The sequence below is a fragment of the Cervus elaphus genome, chromosome 29, assembly GCF_910594005.1.
Source record: "Cervus elaphus chromosome 29, mCerEla1.1, whole genome shotgun sequence".
Taxonomy (NCBI): Eukaryota; Metazoa; Chordata; class Mammalia; order Artiodactyla; family Cervidae; genus Cervus; species Cervus elaphus.
Window position 1 is genome coordinate 2,064,020 of NC_057843.1, and position 14,036 is coordinate 2,078,055.

Consider the following 14,036-nt stretch of genomic DNA (forward strand, 5'->3'; position numbering starts at 1 on the left):
ATTTGTTATAAAAGACAAGGCCATCTGAAAACACTGCTAGGATGGTCAGTTCTTTGAATTTGAAGACTCTCTTGACGTTATCCCATAAAGTGACCAAATCACCTCAGATTCAGTTAACTCTTTCTGAGGTTACTATAAACACAGACAATATGATATACTGATAGAAGAAGAATCTCAATTCTTTGTAACAGTGGGACTATTCCTTAATCTAATGGAATCTTAGAGGAAAGTCTTTTTTTCTCTTGAAATCTAGTACTTTGTTGTATCAAGGTGGTATAATGTAACTCACTCAATAGCCCAGACAGGCAGTATCAGTGTGATTAAGTCAGTTGTTTTACTGATCAAACACATAAACTATATATCAGATAAAATAAGTTGTTTAATTACTGATGTTACCAACATTTCCTCTAGTGTCTTAGGATATACAGTTGGGATTTTCTAATATAAAATGCATCCATTAAATATCTGTTCTTAGAGCAAATTTAACTGGAGTATTTGATTTCACCATACTGCACCCTATCTTCTCATTCCCTTTCAGTACCAGAGTCTGTATATCAGAGATCTCTGCCATGAAATAATCCCAACAGTTCTCTTACTACTTGGGAATCTCTGTTAGAAAACCGTTCACTGCAGCACTCAGTCATATTTCCGTAAGCGAAAATAATTAAGCACTTCAGATAACATAATAGCATTAATTTGAACCAGAGGATTAGTCTACTAAGGCAAGGCACTGGACGGATCCTCCGGTTTAGGAAGTGAGGGATTTGGTGCGGGGGGTTTCAGGCCGCGGGAAAGAGGCTCGTCTCCTCCTGTGACACGGTCCCAGTCTGCGCCCGTGGGCTCAGTGCTCCCCAGCAGCACCACCGGCTCTGCCGCCAGGTTGCCTGACATCCTGTATTTCTGGGAGCAGAGTTGAAGGATGGCTGGTCTGCTCATTTCCCAAGCGTCCAGAGGAGTCTACACAAAAAGCAACACAAGATTCTTTGTCACAGCATCATTGGTTTCAAGAGAAACCTCATCTGTAACTTCATAAACTGCGATGGATATACAGTATCACACTATGTCCTTTGTGTGTGTGTCAGTGACTATGTTTATAGGACTCAGCTTAAGGTTTTTCTTATGCAGGATAGAGTTAAACTGGCCAGCCAGTTGACTGCAGTATTTCGCCATTTCCTCAGCAGAATCACAGAAAAAGGCAAATTCCTACTTTTAACCGCGCCTTCTCAGTAACCTGTGGAATCTAGGGGTGACTCCACTGGAGCCGGCACAGCTGCTCTGCCTGGGAAGTGGGCACTTGGAGGGAATGAGTCAGACTCTCCGTGAGCGCAGCAGGACGTGTTCAGAACTGCCTGAGCCACGGCATGCCAAGCAGACGTTCTTGTGCACGGTACAACTGGGCGAGAAAGAGGAAGGATTTGCTGATGGAGATTATGGAGTCCCGAGACTGTTGACGGTCCTTCCACGCGCACGTACTTTTCACTGCAGAATTAGACAGCCTGCAGTGTGGGCTCTAGAGGTAACATTCTAACAGTTCACGCTGTTGCTTCTGCCCTGGCCTGCTCTGTCTCCTTGGCCAGGTTACCTGGCCTCTGTGCTCAGTCTCCTGCATGAAGGGCCGTGTGGTAGCAGCCAGACCTCCCGTGGGTTCAAGAAGCAGATAAAATGGGAGACTATGTGTGAAATGACTGGCATGGTATCAGATTATTACTTTTTACTCTGTTCCTAAGTACTGTGTTTTATAAAAAGCAGAAACAAAAACAAAACAAAAAAAGAAGAAAGAAAGGAAAAAGAAAAGAAACTAGACTTCATTTTGTAAAAAAAAAGAAAGAAAGAAACCAGTCCCTTCCACCCACTTACCAAGCACTGTGGTGGGGCTGCCCAGGCAGCATCTCGTTTATCTTCTCAAGGGCACGCCAAGGGAAATGCCTTTCCATCATTTTACAGATGAGAATGCTGAGTTCAAGGTCACGGCAACGGCCTAGCAGTGACTGTGGCTCCCGCTGGTCTGCCTCTGTGATTTGCCTGGAATCCTTTACAGGTTCAAGGCCTCCTGTACTCGGGCGAGCTCAGCCTGTTCTTCTGTTTACAGTTTCACCGTCTTTCTTTAACTTCTGCGACTGCAGCCCTTCTGGCGGCCACAGTCCCTCTGACGTGGCATTACATGTCCACTGGGCTCCAGTCACTCTGACACAAGTACAACAGCCCCATGTATTTCCCCCCAGCCTTTCTCCCTGCCCTTAATAAAAAGTTATGTACAAACGGAAGAGCCAGAAAGCTCTTGGCCACTGGAATACATTACTCTGCTTTTATGCTGAAAATATGAATTGTCTTTGGAGTTGTGCCCTCCCCCTACCCCACTGGCCCGTATTCATGGTCAGATAATGCACGGGCTTAGCCTTTTGAGGAGATCCATGTTTTAAAATATTTCGCACTTTCATTAAAATAATTTGGTAATTGACACAGAAACATATGTTTCTTAAATGATGCAGTTAATTACAAAGAGTCCAAACTCAAAGTGGTCCAAGACTTCTTGAAGGTGTTCATTTTAAACATGCATAGAACAAAGGCTGGTCTTAAGCACTGTCCTCTCAGAAACATTTTCCCAAAAATACTATTATTTATAGTTGGAATCCGTATCAGTCACAATCTAGAACTGCTCTGCTGTTTTTCTTAGTCTGTTGTTGTTTGCTGAGCATATTTGGAATTCCTTGCAAAAGTAATCTCTGCAATTGAAGAAATGGGCCATGGAGCCAAGATCTTGTAGGTTTTAAAAACTCAACAAGAGCTAAAGAAACAGGTTTTGAAAAATAATATCAAAGCACCAGAAGTGAGTGGAAATAGACCCTTATACTGAATTGCTATCAGAACATCTGTTACATTCACCATCCATCACTCAGAGGAAATACATAGCAAAAACCTCCCAACAGAGGATGTGCCATCCCACTGGCCAAGAATCTTCTGAGAACATCTCAAGGTTTGGGTAATTTTCATTGAAATATTATTTTAAGCAAAACACCTGAAGATATACTAGCATTCTTTTACTGCTCCATGTATATAAAAGGAAGAGAGATGTTTGGCTCTAACACGGCTGGCTGCTGACTTGTGGTGGGGGTTTTTCCAGTGGACATTCTGTGAGCGGTCACCGCATTCACTCGGTAAAGCGTTAGCCCCAGCTCTGAGTGTGTGCGACATCGGGGCCGTGTGCTGCCAGCCAGCAGTCAGCGCTCTGTCTGCATCTGGAAAGCTCCTGGGAGTCGGCCTCTCCAACAGGATCATGTTTGTTCAGCGATGCCATTTGCTCTTCGGCGTCTTTTGCCATTTTGCTTTTTAAACACCTGCACTTTACTCTTTTCATGAGAATATGAAAAGGAAAAAAAAAAGAATGGTTTGAAAGATTAGCTTCACTGCCCCATACTCCTCTCCAGACAGACAGCTGAGCACATTACTTCATCTCAGATTAAATCTGAACATATGAAGCTTAGGTGTTTGAGCCCAAGTGTGCCAAGTGACCCTGGAGATGGAAACTCTAAAGGAGACTCGGCCAGATGCCCCCGCCACCCCCAGGGGAGGCAGTGAGGGTCCCAGATGCAGCCCCTTGGGGTGAGACTGGATGCAGGTGTGTTCTCTACCGTTGCCTGCTTCCTCCCCGCCAGACAGTTCTAAGCTGGAGCTCAGCGACAGTGAGGAGGAAGTCTAAGGAGAAGGTTGCTGGTCAGCGTCTCAGTGCGCACCAGGCGAGGCGTGTTCTTTCTCAAGCTTGGCAGCACTCCTATCAGCACCGATAACTCTTGTCACAAATCCTGGACGTGCCAGAGTGATCGCTAAGATGTACCTACGCCTCCACCGCTGCATGCATAGAAACTTTAAAAGTTGAAAGCATTAAAAATGTCAGTGTTCTCAGTTCTGCAACTCAGAACTGAAAGTCCATTCTCAGTTCTGCTGGACCTTGGAGAAGTGGAAACTGCTCCCCGTTTCTGGGCTCCTGAGTTGGAGTAAGGCAGTGGTGGTAGATCTCTGGGTCACCCTTCCATGCTGCCTCCAGACAGGAGCAGAATGGATGTTTTCAGGCAGTTCACCAACCCTGTGGGTCTCATCCATCCTACACACTCTCCCAAGCCAGGTAAACACTTGAGGTGCTGGTGGTTCTTATCCAGTCACCCAGTTGTGTCTGACTCTTTGTGACCCCATGGACTGCAGCACAGCAGGCCTCCCTCTCCCTCACCATCTCCCAAAGTTTGCCCAACACCGATGTCCGTTGCATCCTCTGACACCTTCTTGTGCCCTCAATCTTTTCCCAGCATCAGGGACTTTTCCAATGAGTTGACTGTTTACATTAGGTGACCAAAATACTCGGGCTTTAGCTTCAACATCAGTCCTTCCAATGAGTATTCAGGGTTGATTTTCCTTAGAGTTGACAAGTTTGATCTACTTGCTGTCCAAGGGACTCTCAGGAGTCTGCTCCAGCACCACAGTTTGAAGGCATCAGCTCTTTGGTGGTAACTCATGCTTACCTCTGGAGGAGGGCATGGCAACCCACTCCAGTATTCTTGCCTGGAGAATCCCCATGGACAGAAGAGCCTGGCGGGCTACAGTCTATGGGATCGCAAAGTCAGTCACGACTGAGCACCTAAACACAGCGCAGCACACAGCAGGCTCATCCATTGTGTTCTCTCTGTGCTTACAGAAAAGAATTCTGTGTTGAGAATGGACTTCTACATCATCAAATCATAACATTTAAGAACTATAGCTTTAAAATTCATCAAATTAATCCCATCACTATGAAAAAAAATTTAAACTCCAGAGTTCCACAGTTAAAACGGCACAGACCACTAAGTCCTAACTCCCATTTCAGAATGTCAGCTCCAGCCTCCGAGAAAACCCTGCAGAACACAAGTGGTATCATTCCTGTATCCCTAACAGCCACTTGCCTTGGAATGAGCACACCAAAGTTGAAAGGCAAAGTTAAACAGTGACGTCCTGAGCTTTTTACCTCTGTTCCTTGCAAAAATCAAGAGAGAATAAAGTTATGTAGTAGACCTGGAAAGGTGGCTACAGCGTCTTGTAGGTTACAGACTCATCTGTGAGTGACGCTCTAATCTGTGCATTGAGTGTGTGTTGAGATGCACAGGCGGGAGTCTGGACAAGCACACTGCACCCTCTAACAGAGTGTTTTATCTCTGAGGCTTCAATCACAGGCAAACGTCCTCTTTGGGTATCTTACAGACATCGTGTTTAATCTAAAAATCATTTATTTCAGGGAGAGAGAGAGATGGTAGAGTTCCTGTCTCAGGTCTGTGAACCCAGAAACCGTATTGTTCCATGTTAATACTGAAGTCAGGGATAGGATTACTGGACTGGTTACCACAGCCAGTGGCCTGCAAACCTAGATGGAAATGACTGGCATTTTCTTGGTGACCATTTACAGAAAGGGCCAGGCACAACCCTCGATGTTCAGCAACTGTGAACCGTTAGTGTTCATCTGCTCGTTTTTGTGAGAGTTGGTCCTGAGTAGAAGAGCTGTGGCTTTGATGGTCAAGGAGCGGGTGCTGTGTAGGAGGAACAGGCCGGAAATAACTGCTGACCCAACTGCTCCGGGGACCCCCCAGAGCGAGGGTCCTGAGCTGGGTTAGTGATGGGAGAAGACACGACCTGGCTTCAGGGTGGAGGCCACCAAAAGTCACACGTTTACATGAGGAAGTCTGGAGTTTAGGAGTCCATTTCCTCCTTGAAAACAGTTCCATAGCAATCCCTGCGTACTGGGTTAAACCAAGTGACTCAGGGCCTCTAGAAGTTTATGACCGAGAAGATCACAGGACAGGGACCGCGTTCCCGAGACATTGCGAAACCGGAACGCCTAGCGCTTCTCACCCTCAGGGCCCTGAATTCAGTTACTCATTGATAAGCGAACAGAGTGAGCGGATTCGTGGAAGCCTAGACATTTTCACCTCTCCCCCTTAAAAAAGAAAGACGCCTTCCACGCGATCTTTGTGCTGTGGGGTTTACGCGGCACCGACTCTGCTGGCACTGGTGGCTTGGTGCTGAACCCTGGACCCCCGCCCGGCGCGCTGGAATGTGCCTGGAGCCCAGGGCCTGGCCGCTCCTCATGCAGGAGATAAAAACCTGGGGCAGATCACCCGGCAGGCAGCCGACATCCCTCTTGGCTTAGAAAAAAGGTGGAATTCTTGCCCGTTATCCATTACTCCTGGAAGTTTCCCGCAAGCCCATTTGTCCCAGTGCTGCCCGGGGGGTAGGGGGCTGCCTTCCGCCGGGCCCTCCCCTCCGCCCCCTTCTCTCCCCTCCCCACCGCTCCCCTCCCCACCGCTCCCCTCCCGGGCCGGCGCCGCCCCCGCCCCGCCCCGCCCCCTCCCCGCGGACTCTTATTGCCCGGGCGCTCGGGCGGGGCGTCCGGCCTCCGGAGGCACCCCACCGGGTGCGCGCTCCACGCGGGTCCTGGGCCCGTGGCTCTGAGGGTCCGGAGCGGCGGAGCGCAGCCGGACGGCAGGTAGGAAGGCCTTGAGGACGGGGAAGGGGGGTTGGTCGGTGGGCGGCAGCCCAGGGCCCAGCCCGCCGCTGTCCGCTGAGTCCTCCCGACCCTGCGGGCAGAGCGCAGCTCGGGCGCCTGGGACCGGGTCGGGGCCAAAGAGTAGGGGACGGCCGTGGACCGCGGGCAGCTTGCGGGGAGGGGGCGGGAATGACCTCGTTCCGCCGCGGGCGGCCGGGGGAGTCCGGCCCTCTTTTCACCCTGCTCTCTGCAGGCGCCGGCACGCCGAGAGTCCCAGCTCGAGGGAGGAGGCGCCGGCCCGCCGGGGGCGCGGGGCCAGGAGGCCTTGCGCTCGGAGCCCAGGGGCTCCCGCCGCCCGGGTCTGGTTCACCACGGAGCCGGGTGAGGTTGTGGGCAGCGAGTGTGCTGGGTCCGGAGCCGCCTTGCTCGCCAGGGGACGCCCCGAGGCCCCAGCCGAGCCGGGGATCTCTGAGCTCCGAACTCGTCTGAACTGGGTCTCCAGGAGCCTGAACAGGTCCGGGCTGCTTGAGACCTGGGGTCCCAGGGTCCCAGGGGCGGGCAGGGAGGACACACCCTGGCCTGAGAGGCGGGAAGACCGGAGTCTCCCTGGTGGCGTGCGCGGGGAAGGCCGCCCCTTCCCATCCTGCCCCACCCCGCCCCTACCCCACCCTCCCTCACCCCACACCCCTCCCCCACCCTCCCTCATCCCTCCCCCACCCTCCCTCACCCCACACCCCTCCCTCATCCCTCCCTCACCCCCACACCCCTCCCCCACTCTCCCTCACCCCACACCCCTCCCCCACCCTCCCTCACCCTCACACCCCTCCCCCACCCTCCCTCACCCCACACCCCTCCCCCACCCTCCCCCACCCCTCCCCCACCCTCCCTCATCCCTCCCCACCCTCCCTCACCCCACACCCCTCCCCCACCCTCCCTCATCCCTCCCCCACCCTCCCTCATCCCTCCCCCACACCCCTCCCCCACTCTCCCTCCCCCCACACCCCTCCCCCACCCTCCCTCACCCCCACACCCCTCCCCCACCCTCCCCCACCCCTCCCCCACCCTCCCTCATCCCTCCCCACCCTCCCTCACCCCACACCCCTCCCCCACCCCCCCTCACCCCCACACCCCTCCCCCACCCTCCCTCACCCCCACACCCCTCCCCCACCCTCCCTCACCCCACACCCCTCCCCCACCCTCCCTCACCCCCACACCCTGCTCGCAGTGGTCCGCAGGCCTCGGACGCTGCTGGGCTCTGCCCTGGGGAACACAGTCTTGGTTGGTGTTATGAAGGGTCTTGTCGCAGAACTGCCACTGCCTAAGGATTAGTCGTCCAGGGAGTGAATGTTGGTTTGCTTCTGAGCACAATACAAAGTCATCAACTTTTTACTGAATTTGCTCATCACCAACGAAAGAGGGGCTTTTTCTCCTGAAAAGCTGGTGAGCTTTGATTTAGTGATGAGAGGTTTGACTGAATTTTGTTTTTTCCCTGGTCTGCTCTCGTGGGTTTGGTTTAGTAAAAGTAGGCGACCCTGTGTCTTGGAGTGACCAGAAGAGTTCCACTTGGAGAGAGAGAGGAAGTGGCTGTATCAGAAATAGACGACTGCTATGTAATCAATATATGACCAACAGGCTTCCCAACTTACCCCTTAGCTCTATTTTTATTTATTCTGTTTATTTTGTACAAAATAAGAGTTACTTGGTGTTTAGTCTACTTTGTGTTTTGAATAAGAAGGAGGAGGGGATGTTGCCCGGGGCCCACACCACATCCCTTAGTAAGAAGCTAGGCCTGTGAGCATCCTCACTATCTTTTTGGCCGTGTGAACGCTCTGTGCTCTGGGTGAAGAGGTGGGGGTAGATGACTGACAATAACACAGCTTTGTCTTCTGTGGCTGTGAAACCCGTGAATCATAATACTCCGACAGCTGGTCTGGTCAATAGCCTGCCTGATGGAATGTTGTAATAAGTGCACACTCAGTGAGTTCCCAGGTGAGGACTCGACTTGGGGAACAATAGGTTGACTTGGGGAACAATAGGTCGGTGTCCTAGTTAAAGGGGCCCTCGGGCGCTTCATTAGAGGCTTGTGGGCTCTGGGTTTCAGTTGACTCTTGTAGTACCGGTGGAATGCCACCTACCACATTGCATTGCCCTTGATCTTGAAAAACTTTATTGTGTTATTTTCTCAAGAGTTGTAATTCTTGTATTACTTTTGAGAATAGTTCTTTTTTTTTCCCCAAAATATTTTCCGTAGACTGTACTGAGTCTTAACACTCTATTTAAAATCACTCATTATTATTGAATTATGAGGATTTCTTGGAAATTATCAAGGAGTCCACATTGCTCAAGATCCTGGAGTCATTATTTCTAAAAAGTTACTAATTCATTCACACAACTATTGATTGTCCAAATAATTATTGATTCCCCCCCCCCCCCCCCAGTTTCCAGATTCCATTCACAGTCATTGGGAACAGTGAAGATATGTTTTAGACATTGCCATCTCCTTTGTGTATATTTCCATGTAAACAGTTTCATATCAACATGTGATGTGCTTTTTCAGCATGTTTCAGAAGATCAGATAGACACTGGGCGATGGAGGTTTATTTCTCAAACTACCGACTCTTCTTTAGGTGGCAAAGCAATTCTCTTCTCCAAGCAAATGAGGGAAGTAGACACTGAATATACACTACAAAAGTATGTCACTGAGCACATTTTCATGTGAACATCTTCTTGCATTCATGCATGTCAGCTCTTCGGAGACACAGGGGCAGTGGAATTCCACCAGTTCGTAAAGATGTGGGCTGGTGGCCGTAGAGTGGGCCTGGGGCCTTCCCCTCGCTGCCTCCCAGTTTGCTGGCTCTAGAAATGCCCTGCAGGGTTGCACTCGGTCAGTCGGGTTTGTTTCCTGGGGCAGCTCTGATCAGATTGTGTGGAAAAATGAAAAATGAGAGGTGCTGGGTGAGAACAGTTTGCTCGAGGAGAGACCAAGAGCTGCAGCTTGTAGGAGAGGCAGGAGGGGAAGCAGCAGGAAGGCAGGCCTGAGGGATCAGGAGGGAGAGATGCCTACTGAGGCCAGTGCCCTGGACGGCTTTCTGCAGCCACCACGACCATAGGAGGACCTTTCCCCCTCAGCAGGACATCTTTGCTGCTGGCAGTGCTTTATGGTTGACGGTGACGGATGAGCCTCGCCCTTCTGACTTGCGTGTGTGGATCCCGAGGACCAGGAGGTGGGCTGAGTGTGAGGGTGCGGCTCACGGCAGCTCCGTGTCAGCCCACCTCCTGGTGCCCAGTGGCCCAGCTGCTAGGGTGCCTCCGCTGCAGGAAAGGAAGACACTGGTGTCAGCGTGGCCTGGACTTAGGGAAAGTAGAAAGGCTTATTTGATGGGAAAGAGTTCCTCCTGAGGGAGAAGCTGCCCTTTGCAGGCCAAGTGTGTCAGCCAGAGAAATGAGCAAATAGTGGTTTTAGGAGTTTTTGGTAAAACTTTCTAATTTTTTTCCACATAGACATGTTCAAAACAGATCGCTAAGAAGACATACAAAACCACATTAAAAAGAACTGACACCTGTGGCCGGGGGAGGAAGGAAACTTGGGGAGGCAGCTACCACTTCCTGGGCCCTGAAGGGCACGTGCCCGGCTGTCTGGAGTGGGGACCAGGGGCCCACACCCCTTGGGAAGGAGGCGCCCTGGGCCTCCGGGCACAGACTGCACACTGGCCCACTCTTCGTGGCACGTGAACCGTAAGCGCTGTGCGCTTTAGGATGGGCTGTGTGGGGAGTGTGTGTGTTTGTAAATCCTATGCTGGGAACTCTGACAACTCTTTCGTGGAACCGTGTCCCCTGAGGTCAGGTTCCCAGGACAGGTCAGAGCATTCTGCTTTGTTAGTGAAACCATAGCATGGAATCGCATAGATAACACAGTTTTGTGGGGAAAGAACTCAGAACTCCAAGTCGATTTATTTTTTTTCTAGATTCTAATCCCAGCAACAGTGGCCAAAAGGCCCCCACCTTTTGTTTCTCCATTTAAACCCTCAAAGATAAAGGCACCTAGAAAGATACATTTCCTCTCATGCTCCCCCTGTACCCACAGAGACACCATCCTGGAGCCACAGAGCTGGGGGCGTTGGGGGGCGTAGCTGTAGCTGGCACCAGAGGGGGTGAACACGGTGAGTCCAGTGGTCCAGCAGGCAGGCCGGGATCTCCTCTGATGGCCCGTCAGCGGGGGCTGCCTGCTGGTGGACATGACCTCGTTACTGTGAACATCATCTTTCCTCTAGAACCCTCACGTCAGCATTGCTAGATTTTTCATTCAGTGTCTGTGAAGTCAGGTTCAGAATCTTTAATAACAGAAAGAAAAGTCCCAGGTGTTTTATTCATTCACTCATTCATTTGTGATGCCAGTGCACAAAATTCCCAAACAAATGTTTCCTGGGTTCAGTTCATTTGAATGCTGGTGCATAATTATAATATTCTGAATAACCATATTGTAGATACCATTGTGCACTTAACCCTCTACCAGGACGTGTGCTACAGTGTAACATACTTTATGTCACTTAATCCTCACCGTAATCCCACATAGTAAATACTGTCAGATCCCCATCTTAAAAATGATGCAAGTAAGCGGGTAAGAGTCTTCCCAGAGCCAGCAGGTCTCCAGGGGCAGGGCTGGACACGTCCCAAGCCCCAGGCCCCGGCTAGACTCTGGGAAGAAAGTCAGGACCCAAATGGACACCTCAGTAGGCAAAACCTTTGCCTTCATGCAGCTTGTCTCCTAGTGATGGGAGACAAACGGTAAACAAAGTAAGCTAGACATCCAGGGCTGCAGCTAGCTCTGCTGGTGTTGGGGGGCAGGGGAGGGGATGGACCCTTGCGGAAGGAGCGGCAGCGAGGCTGGGCATCTGTCCAGGGAGGCAGGAGACAGGCAGAGGAGCGACTGTGGACAGACAGAGCGAGTCTGGGAGTGAGTGGGGCGACGTTGCTCCCCCAGGCAGGCCCTGGCACTTTGTAGAAGCGGCTGTTATACCGCGGCCGCCCTCAGCCTAACATCCCATCCAGGTGCCTGGGGAGGCACCCGGGCGTGTCGACCAAGGGCTTGACCTCGTCCGCCAGAGCTCCGGAGAGACCCAGGGACAGCCTGGGTCAGAGTGCCTCATCGAGCACCTCAGGTGGCTCATCTGTGGTTCCGGAAAGTAGGTGGGGTCCGCGGGCCAGGGGGCAGGTGTGGATAGATGTAGCAGTGGGGCGAGGGGTGGGTGGAGGGGAGGGTGGTCTTCCTGTCTTCTCAGTGAAGCAGGAAGCAGGTCTTTGCCTGCAAGTAGGTCTGGGTATTTGCGGAGAGGAGGTATGACGGTCACCTGGGGAGGTGCCTGCACCTGACTGGTGGCCTGTCCTGGACCCCAGAGACGCACCATCCCCTGGCCCTCCAGAGCAGAGGCTCTGCTGTTCTTCTGGGTGCCTTACATGGAGTGGAGCCTGCACTTGGTAGACGATGGTCAGGCTCTGCCGAGTGACTGCAGCCCACCTCCTGCACGCTGACCCAGAAATGTCACTGCATGCCTCCTACCCTGGTCGTCGGTGATTGCTCCCTGCTCTGGGGCGCTCTGACAGTAATGGTTCCTGAGATAGCAGCTCCTTCCGTTGGCGGTTATCTCGCTGGGCCGCGCTCCCCTCTGTAACGGCGAGGTCGATTCTGGACAGTGAGACCGCTCTCAACTGTGTGCTCTGTGTCCCTGCCTGGCAGGGACCTGAGTGAAACCTCCCTGCTCTGCGTGCTGCTGGGTGACCGCCTCCTGGGGCCGGGGAGCCACCGGCTGGTTGGAGCCATGCTGGAAAGACACTTCGGTCTCAGTGAGCTGGTGGCAGAGGAACTGGTTGAAGGGTTTGGAGTCCTCGTTCATTCCCTGGTTAGAAGGTGAGCTTAGCTGCAGTTGGCTTTGGTGGTGTGTGAGTGGTGGGGGGAGCGTTGTGCCCAGGGTCCTGCTGGGTAGTGAGCCAGGGCAAGAGTTGGAGCAGCCCCGAGGGAAAGGCCGATGGTGCGTTGGACCAGAGAGGTGACCGGGAGGCAAGTGAGCACCCGTGTGCGGTGTTCCAGGAAGCCGGAGTTGGGCAGAGCTGCAGGATTATCACCACAGGTAATCCCTGGGAAGAATGGCCCTGCCCCAAAGGAGAGCAGAGAGTGGGGACGTGGGACGCCCAGTGTTGGGAAGTGGCATGAAAATCCTGTCACTGGACTAAGTGAAAAACCTGTCCAGTGAAAGAGCGCAGAAGTAAAGCATGTCCAGTAAAACCACAGGTGAACCAACTCAGAACTGGAGAGGGAGAAGTTTGTAGTTTCTCCTGGAAGAGCCTTGTTTTCCACGTGTCTTCTTAACTACACCTGGATGAGTTTGTGTAGGACGTGTACAAGTGTCTGTTTGAGGCACTTATCAAGAGAGACGCAAATTCGGGTGCCCTCCATGCTTCTCTCGGGGCTCACACGGTTGTGTCATACAGAGAGTGTGAGCGCCCAAAGTCTGCACCAGCCCTTGTAGACTCTCTTGGCAGCTGAGGTCAGGATGCCCAGACAGGGGGCAAGGGGCTGAGTGTGGTCTCTAAGGGGAGCTTTAAAAAAAAATTGTTTTCTGAGTGTGGTGGGTCTTTGTTGCTGCTCAGGCTTTTCTCTAGTTGTGGAGAGTAAGGGCTACTCCCTAGGTGCGGCGTTCTGGCGGCTTCCCTCGTTGTGAGCACGCAGGCTTCAACAGTTTCGGCTCCTGGGCTCTGGAGCACAGGCTCAGGAGTCATGGTGCACGGGCTTAGTTGCTCCCAGATGTGGGGGATCTTCCCAGATCAGGGCTGGAACCTGTGTCTCCTGCATTGGCAGGCAGATTGTTTACCACTGAGCCACCAGGGATGCCCCAAGGGGAGCTTTTATTTGCAGGAGAGAGTGGTACCTGAGCCCGCGGGCCTCTTTGCAAGGCAGAAGCATCCTCCAGGGATGCGACGGAAGTGGTCCAAGCTCAGCATCCTTGGCCCGTCTTCCTGTGTAGGCAGGGGGGAGGCGGGGCTGTCAGCTCGCGGACGGACAGAATGGTACTGCTTCCCCACAGAGCCACTCAGCACTGTGAGCTACTGTGAGCGCCAGTGCCCTCCACCCGCACGAAGCTGCCAGACTTCTCTACCCCAGTGGGCATGCTTGCTCCAGGGTACCAACGAGGGAGAAGTTGTGTGGAATGAGTTGATACTTGGAGATTTAGGAAAGCCCGAGTATGCACCCATGACAGGCATGTCAAGGTCGAGACTGTGGGGCCCTGGGGCTGGGTATGAGGCCAGACTCCTGTTCATGTCACAGTTCAGGACCTTGGTGGTCCCTGCAGGGGGCTGGGTGGGGCGGGGCGGGTGTCCTGAGCTCCACTGGGCAGAGGGACAGTGTGACGCATGCACTCGGCCGAGACTCCCTGAAGCTGCAGGAGGGCCGGTCCCCTGGCTCCTGCTGGTTTCTCTTTCCAGCTCTTCCCCCATCCCGCAAGGGTGGAGCGGGGGGTCTGCTACATTTGGAAGTGTG

The 14,036-nt window shown here is 52.6% G+C and overlaps 1 protein-coding gene across 6 annotated transcripts in view; it reads left to right on the forward strand.

Moving 5' to 3' along the window:
- PALLD (palladin, cytoskeletal associated protein) overlaps window positions 1–14,036 on the forward strand; it is a 383,456-nt gene that overhangs the window by 302,725 nt on the left and 66,695 nt on the right. Inside the window, exon 1 of one of the 6 annotated variants that reach the window (XM_043890643.1) lies at window positions 6,353–6,502. The exons of 4 other annotated variants lie outside the window; for them this stretch is intronic. The gene's annotated coding sequence lies outside the window, so the exon portion shown is untranslated. Of the gene's footprint in view, window positions 1–6,352; window positions 6,503–14,036 lie in introns of those variants that run through there. One more of the 6 variants, XM_043890644.1, reaches the window with a different exon arrangement.